This window comes from Microtus pennsylvanicus, chromosome 16, assembly GCF_037038515.1.
Source record: "Microtus pennsylvanicus isolate mMicPen1 chromosome 16, mMicPen1.hap1, whole genome shotgun sequence".
NCBI classification, from domain to species: domain Eukaryota; kingdom Metazoa; phylum Chordata; class Mammalia; order Rodentia; family Cricetidae; genus Microtus; species Microtus pennsylvanicus.
Genome location: NC_134594.1, coordinates 30,066,043 through 30,078,059, shown reverse-complemented (window position 1 = coordinate 30,078,059; position 12,017 = coordinate 30,066,043). Strand labels below are relative to the sequence as shown.

The window sequence follows — 12,017 nt, the reverse complement described above, 5'->3', positions numbered from 1 at the left end:
GCTATCTCTCCAGCCCCCGGAGAGTTTTTTTAAAGCAAACAGGACGTTCCCCCGGGAGCATGCTAGCTGCGGGTTTTGAGGAGGGGGTCTGTAGGGTCTTTCAACCATCAAATCAGTTTGTTTTTCTAATAGAACTCAATGGAATCTGTCATGGCTTGAATATTTTCTACATTTTATCCCAGGAAAGGATATAGTGCTGGGGGCTTTAGAATCTTTAGAGCATAGGACCTAGCAGACAGGGCTGTAGGGGTGAGGCTTGTGGGTTCCAGATGGCCCTCCCCAGCGCTCAGCCTCCCGGTTGATGCCCGGTACTAAGCCCCAGCTCAAGCTGCCACTCCATAAACTCTGCCATGACTTCCCCAAGGTGATGGACTACAGAAGTCTAAGAACTTCTCCCCATAACTCACAGGGAGACAGTTTAGTGGTTGTGGGTGACGGTAGCCTGGGTCTTGCTCTTAACCCATTAACTGCTTCCCCCATTCCCAAATATCTGTCATTGGCTTGCATTCTGGGGACCTTCTGAGGACTGAGGTTGTATCGTCACTGTTCAATTCTGTCTTGCTGATCCCCACTGCCTGTCTTTGTGGGAAAGGGACTTCTAAAGTCACGCCTTTTTTTTTTGACCTTTTAATATTTTTAATCATATGACTGTAACTATACAATTTCCACCATTTTTTAAGTTTTTATTTTTGAGATTATAATATAATTGAGACATTTCTCCTTTCCCTCTCCTTCCTCCAAACTCTTCCATATTCCTCTCCCCACTCTCCTGCAAATTCGTGGCCTCATCTTCTTTCAGTAATTGTTATCGTATGCTGTCAGGGCAAGCCTCGACAAGATTACCTTTCTTCCAGAGTGGAGGCGTGAGAATTTAGAAATACGGTAAAGAATACAAAGACACAAACAAAAATAATAAAATGCAGAAACATATAGGATAGTATGGGGAGGGAATTTCAGTGAGTACTGAAAATCCATCCCTGTTTAATTTCCAACAGCTTAATATACCCCTGATTTCAAATGGTAGGAGCAGAACAAAAGGGCTACATTAACATACAAATTGAAAGTCATGGGGTCCATTCATCTCTCATGCCCTTGACTCATGCCCTAGACCAAACACTGTGTGGGCAAACCACTCCCTGGCCTGGAACCCCAAGTTATTTCCATAAAAGGGAACTAGAACCTAGTTGGATCCTTAGACTTTTTTTTTTAGATAGAAACCAACTACTTCCCTATCTCAGGAGCATGAGGTCTGGCAAATAGCCACGTGTCGACAACAGCCTTGAGAGAGCAGAACTCTGATTTACAACTAAGTGGGACCTCTGTTTGAGTTAGAAGCACAATAATCTCAAACTCTCTGACCTTTGGCCTCTTTGGGCCTCCACAGTATGCATATATGTATATACATATATATTCCTAAATATAACCGTTCAGTCCACATCAAATTACTTGTATGTATGTTTCAAAAGCAATACAATGTTTCAAAAAAAGTTTACACATATGCCAAAATTGCAGGTTACTGTGAAGTTGTAGCTCTAAAATATCTCCAGAGGGGCTGGAGACGTGGCTCATCAGGCAAGGGTCTGTTGTGGAATAATCTTTCTGTCCACTGTGACGATGTGACACTGATTGGTTTAATAAGAAGCTGAAGAGCCAGCAGCAAGGCAGCAAGGCAGGATTTCCAGGCAGAGAGGATGCTGGGAAGAAGGCACAGATGCCAGGAGATGCAGAGGAAGCAGGTTGGGCAGTATAAAGATGAGGCAATGAAGCCACAAGGCAGAAAGTAAATTAATAGAAATGTGTTAATTTAAGTTATAAGAGCTAGATATAAATAAACTTAAGCTAGGGCCAAGCTTGTATAATTAATATAAGTCTCCATGTCATTTTTTTGTGAGCTGGTGGCCCCCAAAAAAGCCTGACTATAGAGTGCAGACTAGAAGACTTGGGTTCAGTTCCCAGCACCCATATTAGGTGGCTCACAACCATCTATAACTCCAGTCCCAGGAGATCCAACACACTCTGGCCTCAGTGGGCACCTTCATTTGGCACACATAAACTCACACACACACAAATAAAAATTTATAATTAAAAATATTTTTCAAAAATAACCTTCAGAACCTTCATCTGGCAATGGATGGAGATAGAGACAGAGACCCACACTGGAGCATCGGACTGAGCTCCCAAGGTCCCAATGAAGAGCAGAAGGAGGGAGAACATGAGCAAGGAAGTCAGGACCGTGAGGGGTGCACCCACCCACGGAGACAGTGGGGCTGAGCTATTGGGAGCTCACCAAGGCCAGCTGGACTGTGACTGAAAAAGCATGGGATAAAACCGGACTCTCTGAATATGGCGGACAATGAGGGCTGATGGCGCGGGGTTTTGATCCTACTTCATGTTCTGGCTTTGTGGGAGCCTAACCAGTTTGGATGTTCACCTTCCTAGACCTGGAAGGAAGGGGGAGGACCTTGGACTTTCCACAGGGCAGGGAACCTGACTGCTCTTTGGACTGGAAAGAGAGGGGGAGAGAAGTGGGGGGGAGGGGGAGAGGGGCGGGAGAGGGTGAGGGAAATGGGAGGCTGGGAGGAGGCGGAAACTTTTTTTTTCCTCAATAAATAAATAAAAAAATAACCTTCTGGAAAATAAACATTAAGCCAGTTTGAAGATAGGATTAGAAATATAAGATTTAATAAAATGTAAAAGCAATAACCTTCTGGAAAATAAACATTAAGCCAGTTTGAAGATAGGATTAGAAATATAAGATTTAATAAAATGTAAAAGCAATGATTGATCAAATATAGATTCACCAGTTACATTTTAAAGTCGACGTTTTTCTCTGAAGGAGCGAAACTCAGTTTTCTGGGGCTGGCAAAAGGGGGAACATACACCCCTTCAACACGTCGGGGTCTCTCTTCTTTACTTTTTCCCTTTCACGTTTCTCCAGTGTTTTCCTTCCACACCTCCCCTTCTACGTCTTTCCTGGTGTCTTCCTCCTACCTCTCTTTATTTTTCCCTTACAGCTTCTGTACCCCAGCAAAATCTTTCAAGCAATATAAAAATGACAATGTGGTTACATCCTATGTTTTAAGTGAATGATTACAATGACTACAAGTAAGAGGCAGTGTGTTTCTCATGTCTCTTACATGATCTAACATTTTACTTATTACAAGTGAAAAGCAAACCATTCCCAAGTACTCGCATGTATCCATGGCCAAGCAACCTGTTATAGATTAACAGAGTGTAAGCAAGCAAGGTAATTTTTCCAGTCCTTTACTGGCAGGCTGCATTTTGTGGTTACAAAGAAACCATCAATCATTTTATTATTTATCTCAAAAGGTAATTATCTCAAAAGATAATCTTATAAAAAATGTTAAAAGAACCACAAATCTAAACTTTTATATATGAAAAACAATGACATCTATACTCTAAATCCTCAGGGTGAGTGCACACTCATCAACAGCTTTTTTTTATTAAATCATATCAGGAAGCTGAGGGCAGAAATGGATACAAGAAATTAATCATCACCTTTGGTCACCAACCCATCCTGGCAAGAAAGGCTTGACAGCCCGTAATAACTGGCTGTCTCTGTTCTTGTTCCCAGACCTCGATGAGTCCTTTGATCAACTACTGAAAGTGTGTCTGTCTAAATTTTCTACATCAAAGCCATTAGCAAAAACACCTTAACCTAATTTTACTAACAGTCTGCATCTCTAATTTCTAAGGATGGTAGTTAAGTCACTAATCTGCCCTAGCAGCAATGCCTGGAAAAAGTCATTCACTATTATTGTAAGTACCAGTAACAGCTGCCCAGTGGGGCACATAGACAGCCCTTGCCAAAACAAAAACAAAGACCTAATCCATCCAAGTCCATAGTCCCTAAATTTACTAACCCTGCTTCTGTCTTCTGTAGCTCCGCTTCTGGCTCACTGTTCTTGTTAACGAAGTGTGTCAACCCAGGATATAGCTTTATGCTAAAAACCTCATCCTGACAAAGGCCAGGGGCGACAAAGGCCTGGAGCTGCACTGGGATCTTGAACACTCTTTTAGTTATAGCTATGTGTCACATGGTCAAACTCCAACTCTGAGACTATTGTGGGGTATTCACCAGAGAAGACTGCTCAGACAACAGAAGAAAGTGACCACGGGGACCACAGAGCAGCGCTTCCCCAGCTGATGGCTGAAGACTGTGCTCAGTGGTGGGAGGAGACACAGCCCTCCACAGATTGGGGAATGAATGCAGCTCTGTCCTGTGAACCCATAGAAAAGCTAACATAAATGATAGCATTGGGGTAAATAACTAGGTAAAAGTATTAATAGGAAGCCAACGTGGTATCAGAAGGAATACTTAGTCATTAGTATTAAAAGTGTATTAAGAAGTATTAACAATACTTGAAGTAACCGACCCACATTCCTTATCTCTATTATCAGATGCTAGCCAGTGCTACAGACACCGACACGATACCCATAAGCAGTTTTGCTTTTGCAGGGCTCGTCACTCTTACATGGAATTATGAAGCCTAGATCAGTTTTGGCCTCACTGTCCCTCCTCATTACAATGACCTAGGAAAATACAGTTGAAAACAAACTGTGCCCCCCAGAGAGACCCTGTTACCTACCGGGAAGCTTTCCTTCCTGCCTTTAGCAGTGTTTGTGTATGCTTTCAGCTGACAGCCAGAGTCATCCTAAAAAGTGTAAGTTCTAATGTACTGTAAATCCATAGATTTTAAAACAAAGCATTGCCTTTTAAAGTGAATCCATTAGAGAATACATATAATGTATTCTCCATTGCCCACTTAAAATAGATATAAACTTTAGTATTGTGTGTGCATGATGTATGTGTGTGTGCATGTACATGCGTGTGCGTGGCTGTGGTGCCAGTGTCATAGCACGCCTGTGGAGGTCAGAGACAACACTGTGCAGCCTGTTACTTTTAGGTGAACTCCAGGGATTGGAACTCAGGTCACCAAACCTTTTTATCACTGAGCCATCTTTCCAGGCCCAACTCTGCTTTAAATTGAAAACATTGCGATGTTTCTTTTTTCTTTTCTTTTCGAACATAAGCTTTTTTCTTTCTTCCTCCAAGTTTACTGGACTGTGATGTTGTATGCCTGAAAATCCACTACTTCGCTTCCTGTGACCTTAAGATCCTAGGTATAGAAAAAGAAAACAACTATTTTGAGTTAGCATTATTTGTGGCGTATACCTGATTAAAACATGATACAGCCTGCAAGATGACTCAGCTGATGAGGCATCTGCTTCCAAGTCTGATGACCCGAGTTCGATCCCCAGTACCCACAAAGTGGAAGCAAAGGACTCCTGCACACTGCTCTGATCTCTGCATGTGCATGTACACACACACACACACACACACACACACACACACACACACACACGGGTATACAGATACACACAATAAGTACAAATTTTGTTAAAAGGCAAGTTTTGACTAATTCAAAGCAAAATGTTAGGTACTGGTGCTAGGGCCTGTGAGTCCGGAGAACGGAAGAGGGAACAGTATTGAAATTTCACCGAGGAAAGTATGGGAGGGGCTAACACCAGAGCTTTACGATACTAGTGTTAGGGTTAGAACGGCTTGCTGCTGTACTCAGGGTTACAGGCTAGGTTAGGACTAGAGTTAGGTTAGGAGTAGGCCAAAGGTTGCTCGATCTAGAACTCCAGTCAGGGTCAGGACTAGGGTTAGATAGATATGGGATAGGGCTATTACAGGAACCCGAGTTAAGGTTAGAGCTAGGGCTAAGCGTGGGGGAGGGGGGAGGGTTAATGTTAAGTATCGGAAAACGTTTAGTGTTGGGGCTGGGGTCATGGAGGAGTTAGTGTTATCATTAAATCTGAAGGCTGGGGTTACATAATATTATTTACATATGCATGCTCATAATTTATGATTTTCATTGCATGCCTATGTTTTGCCAGCATGCATGGCAGTGTACCACATTGAGTTTATGGTGTCTCTGCCTGGGATGCCTGGGACTGGAGTTAGATGGTGGTGAGCCACCGCGTTGGTGCCAGGAAGTGAACTTTAGTCTCCTGCAGCAGCGGTTAGATGAGTCACCTATCTCCCAGCCTCATTTATTATCTTTAAAACAATCTCCCACCGCTAGGTTTTATGGGCCACTGAAAGACAACCCAGCAGCACCTTCTAATACTCTCTAGGCACCGAGAGGAAGGTACAACGAGCAGAGTTTCCTGCAGACTTGCTCTTAGCAACTCAAGAACGAGAAGCAAAGAAACTGCAACTGTTTTTCATTCTCTTAATAGGAGTTGCTAGGACACAGAGCATGGTCCAGCAGGTGGCCCTGGGGAGCATTGGCAGCAACCTGCCCAGGAGGCTCCAATCCTCTCCTAAGCAAGCACTCATATGCTGACTCCATCAATGCTAGACAACCACTCGGCTGGGTAGAGTGACAACTGGCATTTGATTTGAATGGCTCATCTAGGGATGTGGCTAGGCGGAGGCGGAGGCCAGGCTACGCATGGTGGCATGCGTCTTTAATCCCGGCACTTGGAAGGCAAAGATAAATCTCTGAGCTCGAGGTCTGCCATGGGTTAAGGACGAGAAAATTAGGAGTAAACATCCAGTAAGAAATAAACAGGAAATGAATGTAGGGTACGGGGTATAGTTGGATGGTGGGTATGTGCTTGGCACACCCAAACCTAGGTTCAATCCCCAACATCAAAAAAAACCCCAACCAATTCAACGCCCCCCCCCAACACACAATAACAAAGATAGGAAACACCGAGGGAGCACACAGAGGGAGCACGGCTATGTGCTTCTCATCTCCTCTGCAGGCCCAGGTGGGGTTGGGGAGAGGCCCGAGTCAGCACAGTCCCAGAGGCCAGCTCTGGAAGACTTTCTAGTCACATGAAACATGAATCCTTTTCTCTGACAGGCAGAAACCAGTTCAGATTAGGGTCCTCTAGCAATCCGGAGTTATCACGTGGCTAATTATTCAAATAAAAGGAAACACGTGCATTTTTCTGCAGTCGGAACTGTAAGAATTTAAAGATTTTTTTTTTATTTTTTTTTATTTATTTTTATTTTTTTTTTGAGGTTGAATGTTTATTCAGGGGGTTATGGAAGGAGGAAGGGTGAAGGGGGGGATAGAGAGAGAGGGAGAGAGAGAGAGAGAGAAGAGGAGAAAGAGACAGAGAATGGGGGAAGCAGAGAAGTGGGGAGAGAGGCAGAAGCGAAGCTGCCTCTCCTAGAGGAAGATGGAAAAGCAAGATTTTTTTTTTTAAATATGAAAATCAAGATCAGTACATCACTGCTGTAATGTAGGCCTACTTTTCTGAGAAAACCTAGCAATTCAAACCAGTTAAATTGTGCCTAGTGACCATTTCCTCTTGATTAGGTCCGAAGGAAACTCCAATTTCCCAAAAGGCAATCCAGAACTCAGCTCACCTGACTACAGGAGGCTTTCTGGCGGTTGGATAAAAGCCAGCCTTCCTCAGGAACTTGTGAGGCCAGCTCCCCTCTACCAAACGCAGCCATCTCCCTTACCTTTGTCCCACCCCTCCACCCCCGCGATTCCTCGGTACTGCGATATCTGTGACACATTTCAAAGTCCACCCCAGCAAGCCAGCCGTTCCCACCTCCTTCCCACCTTCTTCCCGACCCTAAACTCTCAGATACAGGGCTCCCCTCCCAGCTACTCAGTCTCCGAACCTGCTCTTCTCCCCAGGCTCCGTGCTCTCTCTGTTCCGCTTCTCTCACTGTTTTCTCTATTCTCTGCACCCTGCTAGTCTCCTTCTGGCACATATCCCTGGTTACATGCAGTCTGCTTCTTTCTCTTTCTGCTCTGGCCTCTTCCAGATACCTTGTAACACCTGATTTTTGATAAAGAAGCTAAAATTATACAATGGAAAAATGAAAGAATCTTCAACAAATGGTGCTGCCATAACTGGATGTCAACCTGTAGAAGAATGAAAATAGATCCATATCTATCACCATGCACAAAATTCAAGTCCAAATGAATTAAAGACCTCAATATAAATCTGACCACACTGACTTGATAAAGTGGGAAGTAGCCTTCAATGCATGGGCACAGGAGACCACTTCCTACATCTAACCTCAGTACCACAGACAATAAGAGCGACAATAAATAAATGGGACCTCCTGAAACTGAAAAGCTTCTATAAAGCCAAGGACACGGTCAATAAGACAAAAAGGCAGCCTACTGAATGGGAAAAGATCTTCACCAACCCCACATCAGACAATAGACTGATCTCCAAAATATATAAAGAACTCAAGAAATTAGACATTAAAATTCTAAATAACCCAATTAAAAAATGGTGTACTGAAGGCGTAAGTCACAAACAATGCCACCCCAATTTGGGATTATGATTAATAGGGTGATATTTATTTAAAGGGGAAAAACTTACAGATCACTGTCCCAGGCAACAGCCCTCTACGCGACCAGGAGTCTAGTCGCCGGCGGAGCAGGAAGTGAAGAGAGAGAGGAGAGGGAAGTGGCCGCTTTTTTAAAGGGAGAGAGACCACGCCCCAAGGGGCTGGTATCTCAGCGGCGATAGGTTGGAGGAGTGGGAGGACCTCCCGCAACACCTCCCCCTTCTGTTTAAATAAGAGAGTTCTAAACCTACTATGAAATTATATACAATAAGTACAAATATCCTATTCTGACTAGCTTAGGTCTTGTATAATAAATAACTTGGCCAAGTCATGAGAGAAAGTAACTACATTTATATAGTCTTCAACCCCATCAAAGATCTGAGAAGGGAAATAATGTTACCTGGGTAATTAGGAAGTTCAGTAAAACAACTTCCAAAACATGCATCAAATCACAGAGACAACTAGCTACCTAGGCAATCACCCAAAGTCACATTAGCAGCGTTGAAGCAACCAACTTTGGCTAAGGCCTAACATAACTGACACACCATTTTCAAAGGCAAGCAACTTTTCAAAACTATCTTACCCTGTCTTGGCAGGATAAGACAGTCCTGTTTTATCCATTGATGCATGCTCTGTATCTTTGTCGGTGGTTGAGGTACGGGCATTTCTTTGCCCCAAGGCCAGTTCTGCCAAAAAGAAATGCTCCAGGTGGAGTGTCTTTGGTGCTCAACATTCTCTCGGGAATAGAGTGGTGTTGCCAGGAGCAATTGTGTCTCACTACCACAAAACTCTGAGTTAGATTAAAGGCCATTTTCTACAGCTCTTTGAAGAAGTTGAAGATTATCTATCTATACTGAGTATAATCTCTATATATCTAAAGAACCTGATTAGTCTAATTATAAATGACAAACTTAGATGACTATTAGTCTATATAATTCTCAATATCTATCTAACTTAAAGACTAAGACAATAAACGACTGTGAAACAAATGAGGACAATGACCTCCAAATATAAACAATGTACAAATAAATATACATTGCAGTAGGTAAATATATATCAATACACAAACATTATATAAGTATCTTAATCAGAGGTAGAAATGTACACTGCAATATGGTAAATATATACAATATATATATATCAATACAATATATGTCAATACATAAAAAATGTTTTAAACAGAGGTAGAAACATGAATGCATACAATAGTCAATACAATTTAACTTTGTATCAATATACAAGAATCTATACCAATATATTTGTCTAACAACAGTAACTCACAATTACAAATCTATTATCCCATCATCCCTCTTTTTTTTTTTTTTTCAAAATGATCCCTGAGCTTATAAAATTCCTCCCCCAACCCTCAATCGTATACTAATTATAATCAACCCCTAAATGATGTCCCTAAACCCAAGGGCAAACTTTACTGGGAGAGGGGACGTCGTCCTCTAAAATTACTTCCAGCTGTCATAGGGGCGACGTTCTTTCTGGGGGATCCTGTGAAAGTAAAATGATGGTTAAATTTCAAGATCAATGTCTTTTAAAATTGCCAATAGTCTCTGAGTATTTTGTGCAGGTCTGGCCAAAATGTTGTATAAGATGTGCACCATTTCAGCTAACCAAGTTGGAACTGTCTTGTGCAGCTGGTACCCAAAGCAGGTCTTGTAGTAGCGCTGTCAGTATCATGACGTCATATCAACCAGGTGGAGTTGTTGTTATGGGGCCCCATCTTCTTCCTGGAAACTTCAAATGTCACTTCAGGAAAAACTCATTGTTCATTATGAAAAACTTAAGCATTAATCATATAGACATATATATATATACATATTAACTGAAAGGCATGATATGTTCAATGAAAAGTATGATAGATATGAAGAAAAGCAAAGATGTTTTCTAAACTCATATTTCTTTCTGTCCCATATCATGGCTCTTGACATGAGACAGAAACTCCAGAAACTCTGGGTTTTTCTCTTACTAACAGGCTTGGAATTGGAGAAGGACTGAGCCAGAGTCCAACTTCAAAACCAGCTTTATAAATTTAGAAATATGGTTTAATATTACTTACACAACCCTTTCAGTTTTCTTGATATTTCCTATTGGGCAGGTATTTTTCCATCTGTCAGTATCCAAATATCCAGGGTCCCTTGAATTTTTCAAAGATGAGTGTTTTCCTGTGGAGATAAGAACAGAACCCTGCCCCCATTCTATATGTTTTTCTTACCACCTGTATGAATATCATCATTGTGGATGAGTTGTCATTTCTCCTTTCCAAGAGGTTTCTCCTCTTCAAATCGAAACTTTATTAATTTTGATGGTATCCACAATTTTTCTTCTCCTGTGGAAACAAGAGCAAAACCCCTTCCCCAACGTAGCACATCTCCTGGCTTCCACTGAGAGGTCAGCACATCTTTGAAATAAATTGGTTGATTTAGTTCAGCAGACTTTTCCATTATCCAATGTCTTTCTGCTGCTGTCGTTCCTTTCTCATTAGCGTTGAGAAAATTCAAGGTTAATAAAGCATTATGTAATCTATTTCTGGGGGTATTTTCAGTCCCTTTCTGTTTGTTCAGCATATCCTTTATAGTACGATTTGATCTTTCTATAACAGCCTGACCTGTAGGATTGTTTGGTATACCTGTAATGTGTTTTATATTATAATAATCAAAAAAGCGTTTCATTTTCTTAGATACATATGCTGGACCATTATCTGTCTTTATTTGTGCAGGTATACCCATGATGGCCATAACTTCCAATAAATGTGTGTTTACTGAATCAGCCTTTTCTGAGCTCAGGGCAGTAGCCCATTGAAAACCTGAATACGTGTCTATGGTGTGGTGTACATATTTTAATTTACCAAATTCCATAAAGTGGAACACATCCATCTGCCAGATTTCATTTCTCTTAGTACCCTTTGGGTTACTCCCTGCAGGCAACGGTGTTTGATTATAGAAAGAACAAGTAGGACATCTCTTTATAATGTCCTTAGCTTGTTGCCAAGTAATGGAAAATTCTTTCTTTAGGCCTTTACTATTGACATGATGCTTCTTATGAAATTCTGAGGCCTGCAACACACTTCCAATCAATAATTGATCAATCTCAGCATTGCCTTGGGCTAGAGGACCAGGCAGACCTGTATGGGACCGGATGTGTGTTATGTACATCGGACAAAGCCTGTTCCTGATTATGTCTTGTACCTGGATAAACAATGAAGTCAACTCTGTGTCATCTGGTATAAATTCAGCTGTCTCAATATGCAAGATAACTCTTTCTGCATATTGTGAATCTGTAACTATATTAAGAGGTTCTTTAAAATCCCTTAGCACCATAAGAATGGCATATAATTCTGCCTTCTGGACAGAATTATAAGGGCTTTGTTCCACCTTACTCAATTCATCTGACTTGTAACCTGATTTCCCTGATTTATTTGCATCAGTATAGAAAGTACGGGCTCCAGTTATTGGAGCATCACGTACAATTCTAGGAAGAATCCAAGAAGTTCTTTTTATGAGGTTAAGTCTACCACTTTTGGGATAGTTGCTATTAATTTCTCCCAAAAAATTAGCACAAGCTCTTTGCCACGGTTCATTGTCTTCCCATAACTTTTTTATTTCTTCAGTAGTAAAAGGCACTATAATTTCTGCTGGGTCTATAC

At 41.7% G+C, this 12,017-nt stretch overlaps 1 protein-coding gene across 1 annotated transcript in view; it reads right to left on the bottom strand.

Annotated features, from left to right (window-relative positions):
• Positions 1-12,017, bottom strand: part of Selenot (selenoprotein T) — a 244,882-nt gene that overhangs the window by 208,354 nt on the left and 24,511 nt on the right. The window lies entirely within an intron of this gene.